The 11,707-nt window shown below is 36.4% G+C and overlaps 1 protein-coding gene across 1 annotated transcript in view; it reads right to left on the bottom strand.

The window, feature by feature from the left end:
- Positions 1-11,707, bottom strand: part of arhgap32b (Rho GTPase activating protein 32b) — a 103,197-nt gene extending 91,490 nt beyond the window's left edge. Inside the window, exon 1 of the mRNA XM_060890358.1 lies at positions 11,371-11,707. The gene's annotated coding sequence lies outside the window, so the exon portion shown is untranslated. The remainder of the gene's footprint in view (positions 1-11,370) is intronic.

Here is an 11,707-nt window from a genome sequence, read left to right on the forward strand (position 1 = left end):
AATAGCTGTCAGGAGAGGAGAAGAATCTTGGCTGATGAGTCACTGCTCAAATTGCTTCTTCCCACAGCTGGAGGATCAGGGACTCAGCTTGTTGTGAATAATGCTGGTGCTGTTTTAGAAATGTGCTGGAAGATGACAGCTTAATGATGCACAGCACTTTTCTTTTTTTTAGAAAGTGGAAATTGCATATGGAACCATGAGTCTTCAGTTAATTGTTATGTAACCTTATTTATATGGAAATTATTCCTCTGATTATTTAAGACTTTAATTAACCTGTCAAAAGAAGAGTGAACTAAGGTTTTCCTTTTGACAGTTCGAACAGATTTCTAATGATTCTTCAACCTTTTCACTTACTGCTCCAGATCAGTATCCTGAGTCCAGGACAAGGAGATTACATGTCTGAGCTACTCATTTTTATTCACAGTTATCAAGCAAGTGGCCTAGAAGTCACCAGCATTTTTACTTCTTTCATTCAACAAGCAGAAAAGAAAAACTTACTCGTTACTAACATTACGAAAAATAAAACAAATAATAAAACTTAACCCACAAAATACACAACTTGTGTAATTACAGAGAAGCACCTGCTGCACTACACACATCAGCATTACTAGTCAGATTAACTGGCAGGTGAGCAGGTGAGCATCAGTAACGTGGGCATGTGGAATTAAAACTGAGCAAAATAAAGTGCAGCATACAGCTATGATATAATTTTCCTGCTAGCTCTTTCAATCATTCTTATTCAGTGAAAGTCTACTGTCAATAGGCTTGGTCAAACTCAGAGTAGTTTGCATGTACAAACATATTTCCTGTTTCCATTTGTATATTATTAAAATTTAGACCTGTAAGTCAGAGCCATTTGTTTACACAAAAAAAAAAAAGGCATACGGAGATCTCTGTGTGCTTATGTTTGCCAGGTATCGAGTGTCTACACAGATTCTTCTTTGTACTCACTCAGGTTTTAACTCACCACACTGCCTACTGCATCCTGAATGAAATTTCAGATTGCCAATGCATTCTCATTACAGCTGTATTGTAGGGATTCTCTGGCTGTTCTCCACTAACCTCTCTCAATGCAGGAATTGTTTGGGAGCAAAGAATACCAAAGAAAATTCCAAAGCATCTTTCTATGCCAATGTCTTCTGGAGGCCAAAAGAAATGCTTTTCATTCTTAGTTCAATTCAGCCCTGTGTGTGTGTGTGTGTGTGTGTGTGTGTGTGTGTGTGTGTGTGTGTGTGAGAGTGTGTGTGTGAGTGTATGTGTGTGAGTGTGTGTGGTAGAGGGAAAAAGAGCTCCTGTAATTAATGGACATGCAGAGTGGAATAACAAAGGCATCATTACTGCTCAAAGCATCCACAGTATTCAGAGCCTCAGGTCAGAGGTCACTCCAGGCTTTGTGTCTTACCACCATTGGTTGTTGAAAAGACAATAAACCCTTTGATATAGCCATAAACCTTTCACAGATGGATGAATTTAAGTTTGGATTCATTTAAAAAACACAGAAGCAGAGACTCTTGAACTAATCTGGACATTTCTAGAGATTAGTCATTACTTGCATTGTAATTGATTTTCTAACTTTACTGCTAGTAAAACTAAATGTCGTGGATCTGTGAGAATTACATTTACTTCCTGTAATCTCTTACAATGGTGTAGATATGCATCAGCCTCTCTTTTTGCTTTCTGTATGCAGTTTGTCATGTTACCATTAAAAAAAACAAAGTATGTGAAAGTGCTATGGAGGAAATAAATAAATAAATAAATAAATAAATAAATATTTTCTTACACAAAGCTTCACAATATGTAGAACCATATTTGTCTTTGTTAAATCACAATCAGAATTTCATTATTATAAACCTGTTATCGGCCATGAAGCATACACTACTGTAAGAGATAAAGTTATATAAATCTAACCAAAACCTTCTGACCAATCAGAAGTGCTTTGTTATAACACTAGATTTAGCCCTTGAATTCAGTCCAGTCTAATCTAAAGAAAAAACTGCCTAGACGACACATCACATACTGTACGGTTCAAGATTTCCCACCACACAAAGGTCTGAAGGACGTTTTATAACAGATCAGCCAGCTGAACATAAAACTGCTGAAGGTCATAGAAGAAGCTGCTGCATCGTGTTTAGTTTACTTGATTTTACTTTGCTTTACTGCATTTTATATATAAAGCTAAAGGAGGATAAGTGATGCTGCCTGGAATAGACAGATACCAAAGTTGAAAAAAGTTCAAGCACTTGAAGTAAAGAGATTTTTTAGTTCCCGGCCAATCAAGTCACAAGGAGGACATAGTGCCGAGTGGAAAAAGAAAATATTCTATAGCATTTCGTTTTAACTGATTTTCTGCCTCCAAAGGAACATTAAAGACTGCTGGGTCTGGTAAGACACTGTTATGGGTACAGAGCAAGCTGCTTATTTCATATTAACACAAAACATAGAACGACTAGGGAAGGGCAGCGGGAACTTGTTGGATCAGAAGGTTGTTGAGATTATTACTCAAGGTCATTTTTACATAAATGCTCATTTCATATAAATGCTCTTTGTAAATGAGACAGTATGTGCACTGAATTTGTCAGGTGTTCATCAGCTGCTTGAGAATGTTGTGTGCATGAAAACAGATGGGATGCCGTCTCTAACTGCGTGCTTACAAGGTCAACGTTTAAAATAAATAAATAAATAAATAAATAAACAGAAGGTAATGCATAATGTGACACAAAGCATTTTAAATTTTGCTGATGACAGCACTGCAACCCAACCTGTTCTTCCATCTTCTTATCTTCAAAGTAATAACCCAGAGAAAAGCTGTGATCTTTGCTGTCTGCAATGTTTTGATCACAATTCTAGCAAATAGAACCGGTCATGCAAAGTACAGAAATGCTGTATCAGCAAGGCAAGAACAAAGGTATCTAAAAACCGTAACGGAACATAACGGAAAACAACAGAACGCAGTCAGACCAATGACAAATGATGTTGGGAGGGAATTAAAGGGCAGGAGAAAGACGGAGTGCAAAGTGCACACCCTGTGACTTAGGCTGAATGAGCAACCGTTGCACAGCACTTCTGTTTTGTTAAGCTGCAATGAAATGCAATGCAATGCAACAGCCCGACTTGAACACCAGGCAATAAATCTGCCATGCCCAAATTACCTCAGGGCTCAGCTTCTTCGTCTTTAGCTGCAGCACCTCCAAAAGCAATTCCACAACCCAAATCCTGAATGCCTGCTTGCTGCCAAACAATTATCTAATATTCCAAAGCTGATTTATAAAGCCAATTTGTTTAATACACTAATTACTAACATTACCTTAAAGCTCTGTTCATTCAGTAAACTTGGCTCTGAAAATAACATTTGTAAAATTGAGCTTGTTTTTAACTTCTTTTGTATATGCTCTTTTATGTGGGAATTCAACAATAAAGGAGAAGTTCTGTGTGAATGTGAGCCAGAGCCAGAATCCCAGGCAGACTGATGAAAGATGAGACCTAACACAATTCCCAGGACATCATCACTGGATTACCTGGAAAGACGTGCTGACTTCTTCTCGATCGACTGCTACCTTGTGAATCTAAACCGCTGGCACAGTAGAACAACATTATGAAGAAATAAGTCCACAATGAAAGAGCAACGAACAAAAAAGTTTGGAAATTAAAAGAGGAGTGTGAGTGCCAGAAGGAATAAGATTCATTACCTAAATCCACAACCTTCAAGTGAAAATCTCTAGGAGGCTTCAAAAAGCAAGAGGATGCAGGGCCAACATTCTGTGTCCAGACACATTCACAGCAAAATTAAGTATGAATGACCCCAAGCGTGAAAATTAAAGAATAAATCTTGGATCATTCTTCCTCATCTGAGAACTTGAAAATGATTCAACATATTAAAGCTTTAAATAATTTGTTTAGTAATGAACTAGGTTTAGCGGTCAGATATTGCTTTTTGGACTTTTTTCCTGTAAAACTGAAATGCTTAAATAATAATAATAATAATAATAATAATGTTAAAGTGTATTACTCGAGTGTGTTCAGCCACCAAAAGCCACCAGAACAGTGTTAACACACCTTGGGATTGACTGTACAAGTCTCCATAACTAGGGGAAAGATAAAACATCGTTCTTCAAAGAGATGTTACTTTACTTGGTGCTTTGACGATGGTGGCGCAGTGCCATGTGTTAAACAGCTCCAAAATAATCTCCAATAGGTGTTCAACTGCATTGAGAGCTGGTTACTGAGAAGGTCACAAGCAGCATCATTTTTCACACTTCACATCAAAACACTGAGGGTGAGACCACATGCCCTGTGAATGGGGTGGTCTGAGTCATCCAGGAAGAGACCACACCTATCAGGATGATAGAAGTATTTCATCATTAAATGACCCATAAGAAGAACGTTTAGTGATTTGTAGTGAGCTTTCTAATGTGGACAAGTGGAACCAAACAATGGCAGCCAAATAAATAAATGCCCCAATCAGTGTAACAGAGTTTTAATAGTTTTGCCATTTGGATACAGAGACTAGAAACTTAGGCTTGTGTAAAATCGTGTTATTGTGCTCTCGGTTGCATTACTAATTCAGATTGACCTGTAAGGAATTTCAGACTTGCAGATGTGGGCTTACTTTAAGAATGCACAGCTCCTTTAATGGATACCGTGCTTTTTCATCAACTGAAAACATTAAACAGAACTTGTAACGGACAAAACTCTGCACTATACTGTTTATATTTGTTGTTTTGGGTTTTTTTTTTTTAATTACATTTACTTATTCAAATGAGGCTTTTGTTAAATGCAGTAATTAAACTAAAATACACCAAATAAAAATAAAACTATGTAAAATCTGTTGGAAATTAAATCTATATTTCAATGTCTCACGTTTGCTGAAGTATTAGTTGAATGTTTCAATCAAACTTTATTTATAAAGCACTTTAAAACAACAAATGTTTAATCAAGATAATTGTATTTATATTAAAAAGAAATGAAAAATGTATATTGTTTATAAACAAAATTGACATGTATAAGATAATGATACATAAACCGACTTAAAATACTGTTTATTGTATATAATTTTTATGTATTTATGACATGATGCCATTGTGGCAAGTGGGCGGGGCTTTTAAAGTTGCTGCGTTTTTTGGGTGGATGTGTGAGTACAGAAATCATGAAATAAACATTTATCTCTTTCTATATTTTGTATTGCTAATGTTTAGGGGCCAAAAAATCTGAAAACGGTGTCAAAATTATGGCCAAAATGTGACCGAAATGGTTGTCTCCACCTGCAGCGTCTGGTGTTAAGTTTCGTTATCGTTGTGCACTATATGACATCATATATTTGCCTTCACTTAAGTGGCTAAAATAAACAGGCAGTACCAACACTAGGCTGCTGGCTTGAGCCATGCAACCAGGAGACATTTGCATATCCTTAGGCCTGTCTCATAAGGTCACAACAGTAGCGCTAACCTCAAACAATGTACTTATTCCCTCCTGACCTAAACCCTTTGTTTTAAACTGACTGAACTCGCCCTTTCTCTATGGCACAACAGTGCACATGAGCTTAAAGAATTATCAGTAAAGCAAAATAGTTTAGATTTTTGTAGATTTCTCATGGTCATGCTAGAGTCTAAAGGCATTCGACATGTAAACAACAAAATATGCAAATAGGTCAGCCAGTGAAACAGCTCTAAACAGGCCGAAATCCTCAGCTGTACAAATGTTACTACCGCTTATACAGTAAACAACCATGCTTGCTTCTCTGAAAGCAGCTGTATGCCAAATGCTATAAAGTGGTTCAATGTTATTGGTCTAATTGTAGCAACGATGCATATTGAGCTGTAGCCACCTGCTATTAGTTTATTCACAATCCTCGTGTGAGTGAATACCTCGGCCATGTGAGGTTAATATGAGGGAAACTCATGTCATAATACGAGGCTAAATGTATTACACATCGGTTTATTTAACAACTTTGTTCTGATAATAAACATTAAACAATTCTTCAAATTATGCTGAAAGAAAGACAAGACTGATGAATTATGCTGTAACAAAAAATAATGAATGACCAAAGCAAATTACACATAAGTCCAAAAGCAAGAAGAAAACATTAAGTCTAATGTCCCTGCCCAGACCTATGTGGAATTTTTTTAACATTTTCTGTTCCTTTTGGCCTCCCAAACACATGAACACAGTGTTTATGGTCACTGAAAAGACAGCATTTTGAAAACAGGCATTTTAAAACTAAAAGCATGGAAAACGTCCCCCTCAGCATCCCCACAGCAGTTTTGTGTGTATTCTCAATGGTCTCAGTTTATCCTGGTCTGCAATAGGGCGCATTTCTTATTTAATAACATGTTCACAGATTATTGTAGCACATTATTTTTATTATTATTTTTCCACTATTTTATAGAGGCACTAGAATATATGATGTCCTGTAGGCTATTACTCCTTCACCCACTCCTCTGGAGGCCCAAACCATACTGTGAAGAGATCATGTTTAAGACCCAAAAATGATCAGAACATCAAGTCTAAGGAGAGAATTTCTGCATTTCACTTTTCACCTGCTCAAGCTCTTATCTCGGCTATTGTGGCATCACACGTTAACAGTTTATATATAAATATGAGTAGCATCATGTGCAGGGTTTCCCGCAGCACTTTGCAGTTCAGGCGGCCCACCTAAGCTGGGAAACATTACTGCCTTACCTAGGTCGTCCAAAAAAAAAAAAAAAAAAAACAAATTCTGCACATAAGGCCGTCAAGTGCATCTCGGAGAATAGTGCGGACGCGATTAACACCGCGAGCGGGCACGCGCGCGAAGTGAGAGAAAAGCCCTATTTGGATGGGACTAGTTTTACAGGGGGTCGTTAGAGAAATTTCAGTTTCACAGATGTACCTTGTGATTTTAATCCCGTCCGAATCTGCCATGTCTGTCTTTTTCTCACATGACCTGTGTAAAAATTCCAGAGCAAATTACCTACTGTTTTTCAGCAAAATCAGCGCTCCTCTGAGAAATCTAATCCCGTCTGAATGCGAATGTCTGTGATTGCCGAAAATGTTTTTTCCAAAACGCGTTTTCTTGTCTGTTTTGGTCAACGTGAACTACCGTATTAACCCTAGCGCACCGGTATTCAAGTCTCTGCTTTCTGCACACCAATAATGGATGTAAATGTGTTTGCTACCCTGCGAAGAAATAAAAAAAACGAAATCAACAAGAAGAGCCAAATCACGTAAATTGTTAAGACTGGCTACTGTAATATCAGTTTCAGGTAAGAGTACTTTCATTTCTATAGTCAATTACATAACGTGAAAATTATATAAAAACGTATTTATACCGGTGGGTTTATAAGAAGTTCTATATAAAACCATATGATGTTCAACATTTTTTACATTTGTTTTTTTTTTTTATTATTTTTAATATTATTGTAATGTGTATAACATTTTTAAACACTTAACAAGTTAGGATGTTTACATTTTAAAGTGCTTAAATGTAAATTTACTTAATTTCAAAATAATTTCATAAATTGCTTACGGCAGTTTTTCAATTATATTACTGAATTGCACTTTTATATAGTTAACAGCATGTCAACTGCACCATACGCAATCCACGCATCCTGGACATGTGGTCTTGTGCAACGCCCAATAGTTTTGGGTTTATTTAAGCCTGTTATTGTATTAGTCTATAGTTCTTGCAAATTTAAAGTAAGTTAGCTGGTGATTTTGTTGTTTGAGTTCTTCACCTGTTAGCTAGGTTGCACGTGCCTGTTTTTAATAATTGTTAAACGTAGTACAGAGTCTGTGGTCTATCTCACAAAGAAGCCCCGCCCCTGGGCTCCGCCCCCCACCCAACTCTACCGCCTTAAATAACAAATTTTCTGCGGGAAACGCTGATGTGGATGGAGATAATTTTGACCAAGTCAGAATTTAAATAAGTATTAAAATCTGTTGGTCCAAAATGTTATCAGAATTATTCCTAGTTCACTCATATCCATATAACAAAGATTAATTATAACACTGACGCTGGAGATAAGAATCATTACAAAAGCAAGGCACACCATGTCATCAAACATTGCCGTTAGAGCATAACATACATTTTAGACATATTCACCATAGAAGCACTCAAGATACAGAATAAATTAGTTTTTGGAAAGGTTTTACCACCAGTTTTAATAATAAGCTACACGCTTCTTTGAATCAACACGCACATCCCTTAATCACATCAGGGTGCAAGTGTGCAGGTACATAAGAACATAAGGAATCTAAGATCCCACTGTTTTCAGTCTTTTGTTAATGGTCAGTAAATCACAAGCTAAAACTTTTTTGCTCTGTTATGTTTTATATAAAATACCTGGCATATTTTCAGATCATATTTAATCGGTAAGATGAGAAACTAATAACCAGCCTAAAATTTCTTCTACAGTACTTATCAAATATTCAGCATATTCTTCTAGTCAGCATACCAGAACACATAAAATGTGACTGTAAATCAACAAGAACACGGGGGTTTCAGCTGACATCACCTCAGACTTGCTCATTGGGGATAAAAACAAACTTGTATTATATCAATCTCTATATTATTCTTTATAATAACCTTTTGTTCTATGTTTATGTTCTGTAAAGCTGCTTTGAGACGACGTCAATTGTAAACAGGGTTGCAAGTTTCCGGTAAATTTCCGGTAAATTCCCATTAATTCCGGTATATTCCCGTTAATTCCCATGGAAAGTTTCCAGCCTTGAAAATTCCCGGAATTTTGCAACCCTAATTGTAAATAGAGTTGCAAAATTTCGGGAATAAACTGGGAATTAAAAAAAAAAAAAATGCAGAGTTGCCTATAACAAGGAACTTAAATGTAGTTAAAAAAAATTTTGCACCATAATTTTGCTTAAAACAACAAGATTTAATGCAATGTAAGGGCCAATGAGGCCAAACCCCCTGCATGTAACTCTTAATAAGCAGTAAATTACGAGTGTTACCACATTCACAGAGAATTTGATGACCCTCCACACACACACACACCCCCTGAAATTAAAAAAAAATCCTCCATATATCACATAAGGTGGGATTCACCTCCATTTTCCAGGCCTTGACTACCACAGAAGCAGAGACCTAATAAGCTTGAGAAAAAATGCTTCATTTTACATTTTGATTGGGACTTTTTTTTTTTTTTTTTTTTTTTTTTTTTTTAGAAGTGCAAGGGTGGGGGGTGCTTTCATTTTACAGCAATCATAGGGAAATATGTTTATTACAATTATTAAGTTTATTATGTTTATTACAAGCATAATGTTTATTATGCTTTTGTGTTACTCAATGAAATAATCAATTAAAGCTCTACTTACAATTAAATCAGTCAAGACGTCATTTTTAAAATTTGTATTACCTTGCATACATGTCTGCTTATGACCAAACAAAATGTTTATTTATGTTTGTATATGATATAGTTTATATACATTTCCCCATATTTCCAAATAATTCCCATAAATTACTGTAAATTCCCGTAAATTTCCATAAATTCCCGTAAAGTTTCCGATTTTGAATATTCCCAAAATCCCCCAGATTAAGTTCCCGTGGAAAGTTTCTGGAAATTTACCGGAAACTTTCCGCCCCTTTGCAACCCTAATTGTAAAAAGCGCTATACAAATAAATTTGAACTGAATTGAATAATAATGAATAATATGAAAAATAATATAATAATAATAAAATAAAGAATAATAATGAGTTAGTTTGCTTAGGGCTTATTGCTTTTTATATTCAGGCACTGCACAGAAAATCTACTGACAGAGATGTGCTTGTTACCAAGCTGTTACACTCAACCTAGCCAGATTTTCTGTCTATATAGTTAAGATTACATCTCCAGCTGGCGAGGGCATGGATAAGCGGAAGAGGAGTGTTTTTACAACTTAAGCTTGTTGTACTTGTATGCTTTATGATCACTGATTGTAAGGTTTGGAAGTTATTATTCAGCCAACTTTGGCAATATAAAATTAATCAGGGTCACATCTTCAAGGTTGTCAAGAACAGTCACATTTATTGCTATTGTTTTAGACATGGTGTTAGTAATCAATGATTCTTATGGGATTTATAAGTCCATGTCAGTGCATGCCTACAAATGTACCACCGTTTTATTATTTATTACACATTCAGAACATGTTGTAGCACAGATCTGTGGAAAGCAGAGCAAATTTCAGAGTGTTCCAGATTTGTTTGTTTGACCAAGATGATTTTAAAAGTACAGGAATGTTTTCATTACACTCGTCACCGGTTTAGCTCCCTTCTGTGAAATATTGATGTGAACCAATAAAGGGCTCCAGTATGAAAGGGAGAGAAGATGAGCTGGAAGTGATGAATGCTAGTTTAAAGACACAATATTACCTCTTGGATACATGTGAAACAATCACCTGTGTGTTAATTTCAGAAGTGCACACTTTAGACTGTGAGATGATAGCAGTGTTTTGAGATTATTACTTATGCTGTACAAGGTGACCCTAATAATTTTTTAAAAGAATTCAACTTTCACAATGTTTTTTACATTGTTGTGTACATCATCGATCAGGGTTCATGCAGAAATGGTGTGTAAACATAAACATATTTATATTCAAAGTGAGTTTTAGGTAATACAAATATTTTTCAGTCTATCTGGATGTTTCATTCAGCTATTAAAAAAAGTCAGTGCTGATGTTCAGAACTTTAATGTGTATATCTAGCCTGAAGTGTAACCAACGTTTATATGTATGTAAATAACATCAGTACAAGAATTCTATGAAGCCTAAAGATATTTGACTATTACAAAAACTGCTGAGATCACTCATGCAAAGTACCAATCAAATCCCGAGTATTCTTTTCAAAACTAAGACTGGATTGGGAGGGGATCAGATCAGATGTGACATTTTCGGAGGCGATTTCTGATCTTCAGCACTTGTCGTGTTGGCTGGCACGACACAGGTCATGAATGCGATATCACAAATTGTGACTACAACAAACTAATGGGTATCCAGAGATGAGGGTGTTGTGTTGGAATGTGGGAGCAGTTTATCCCTGAAAACAATCTACCCAGCAGCAACAGTTAACCCTACAGTGTTTCCAACCTTGTTATGTAGCCTGGTCTAAATAGTTTGTTTAATCAACCATACACTCCTAAATTAAAAAAGACTGTATTATTGAAGTAAATCCCGATGACTATTACATAAAAACACAACTGTTGATAACCTTCCCATGTTTTCTGTGCATAAAACAGTGCATCCAACTACGTCATGTCTATCCAGGCTACAATTTAGACAATGTTCTGATCTAAACGCACCAACGTCTCTTTAGAAGCACTAGCATTGACTCGGTTGTGTAAAACCTAGTGGACTCAGCAGAGGAACCGGGGAACACACGCAGAGCTGAATAAGGTCGATGCTTACCTGCGTATTACAGCTTGCAGATCTAGATGTCACAGTGGCTTAGTAGAAACCCAAAGGAGAAATCCGGCTCCACAGGGTGTCATATTCATCTGAGATGTTACTAAGCATGAAACAAGCTCGGTTCGTCTCGGAGAAGGAGGTCATGCTGATGGTGATGGTGGCGAGGACAAGCACGCGAGCTAGCTTTGTGTTTAGCTACAACCGAGCAGCTGTTTGTTTGTGTTGCACCGCTGTGATCAACTTCAAAAGTAACCGCGTGATGAATTAAAGATCCACTAGATCTTTCCGCAAGCGTGTATCTTTTCGCTCACCTAAAAAAAAAAAACAGAATAAACCG

The sequence above is a fragment of the Tachysurus vachellii genome, chromosome 17 (genome assembly GCF_030014155.1).
Source record: "Tachysurus vachellii isolate PV-2020 chromosome 17, HZAU_Pvac_v1, whole genome shotgun sequence".
Lineage (NCBI taxonomy): Eukaryota > Metazoa > Chordata > Actinopteri > Siluriformes > Bagridae > Tachysurus > Tachysurus vachellii.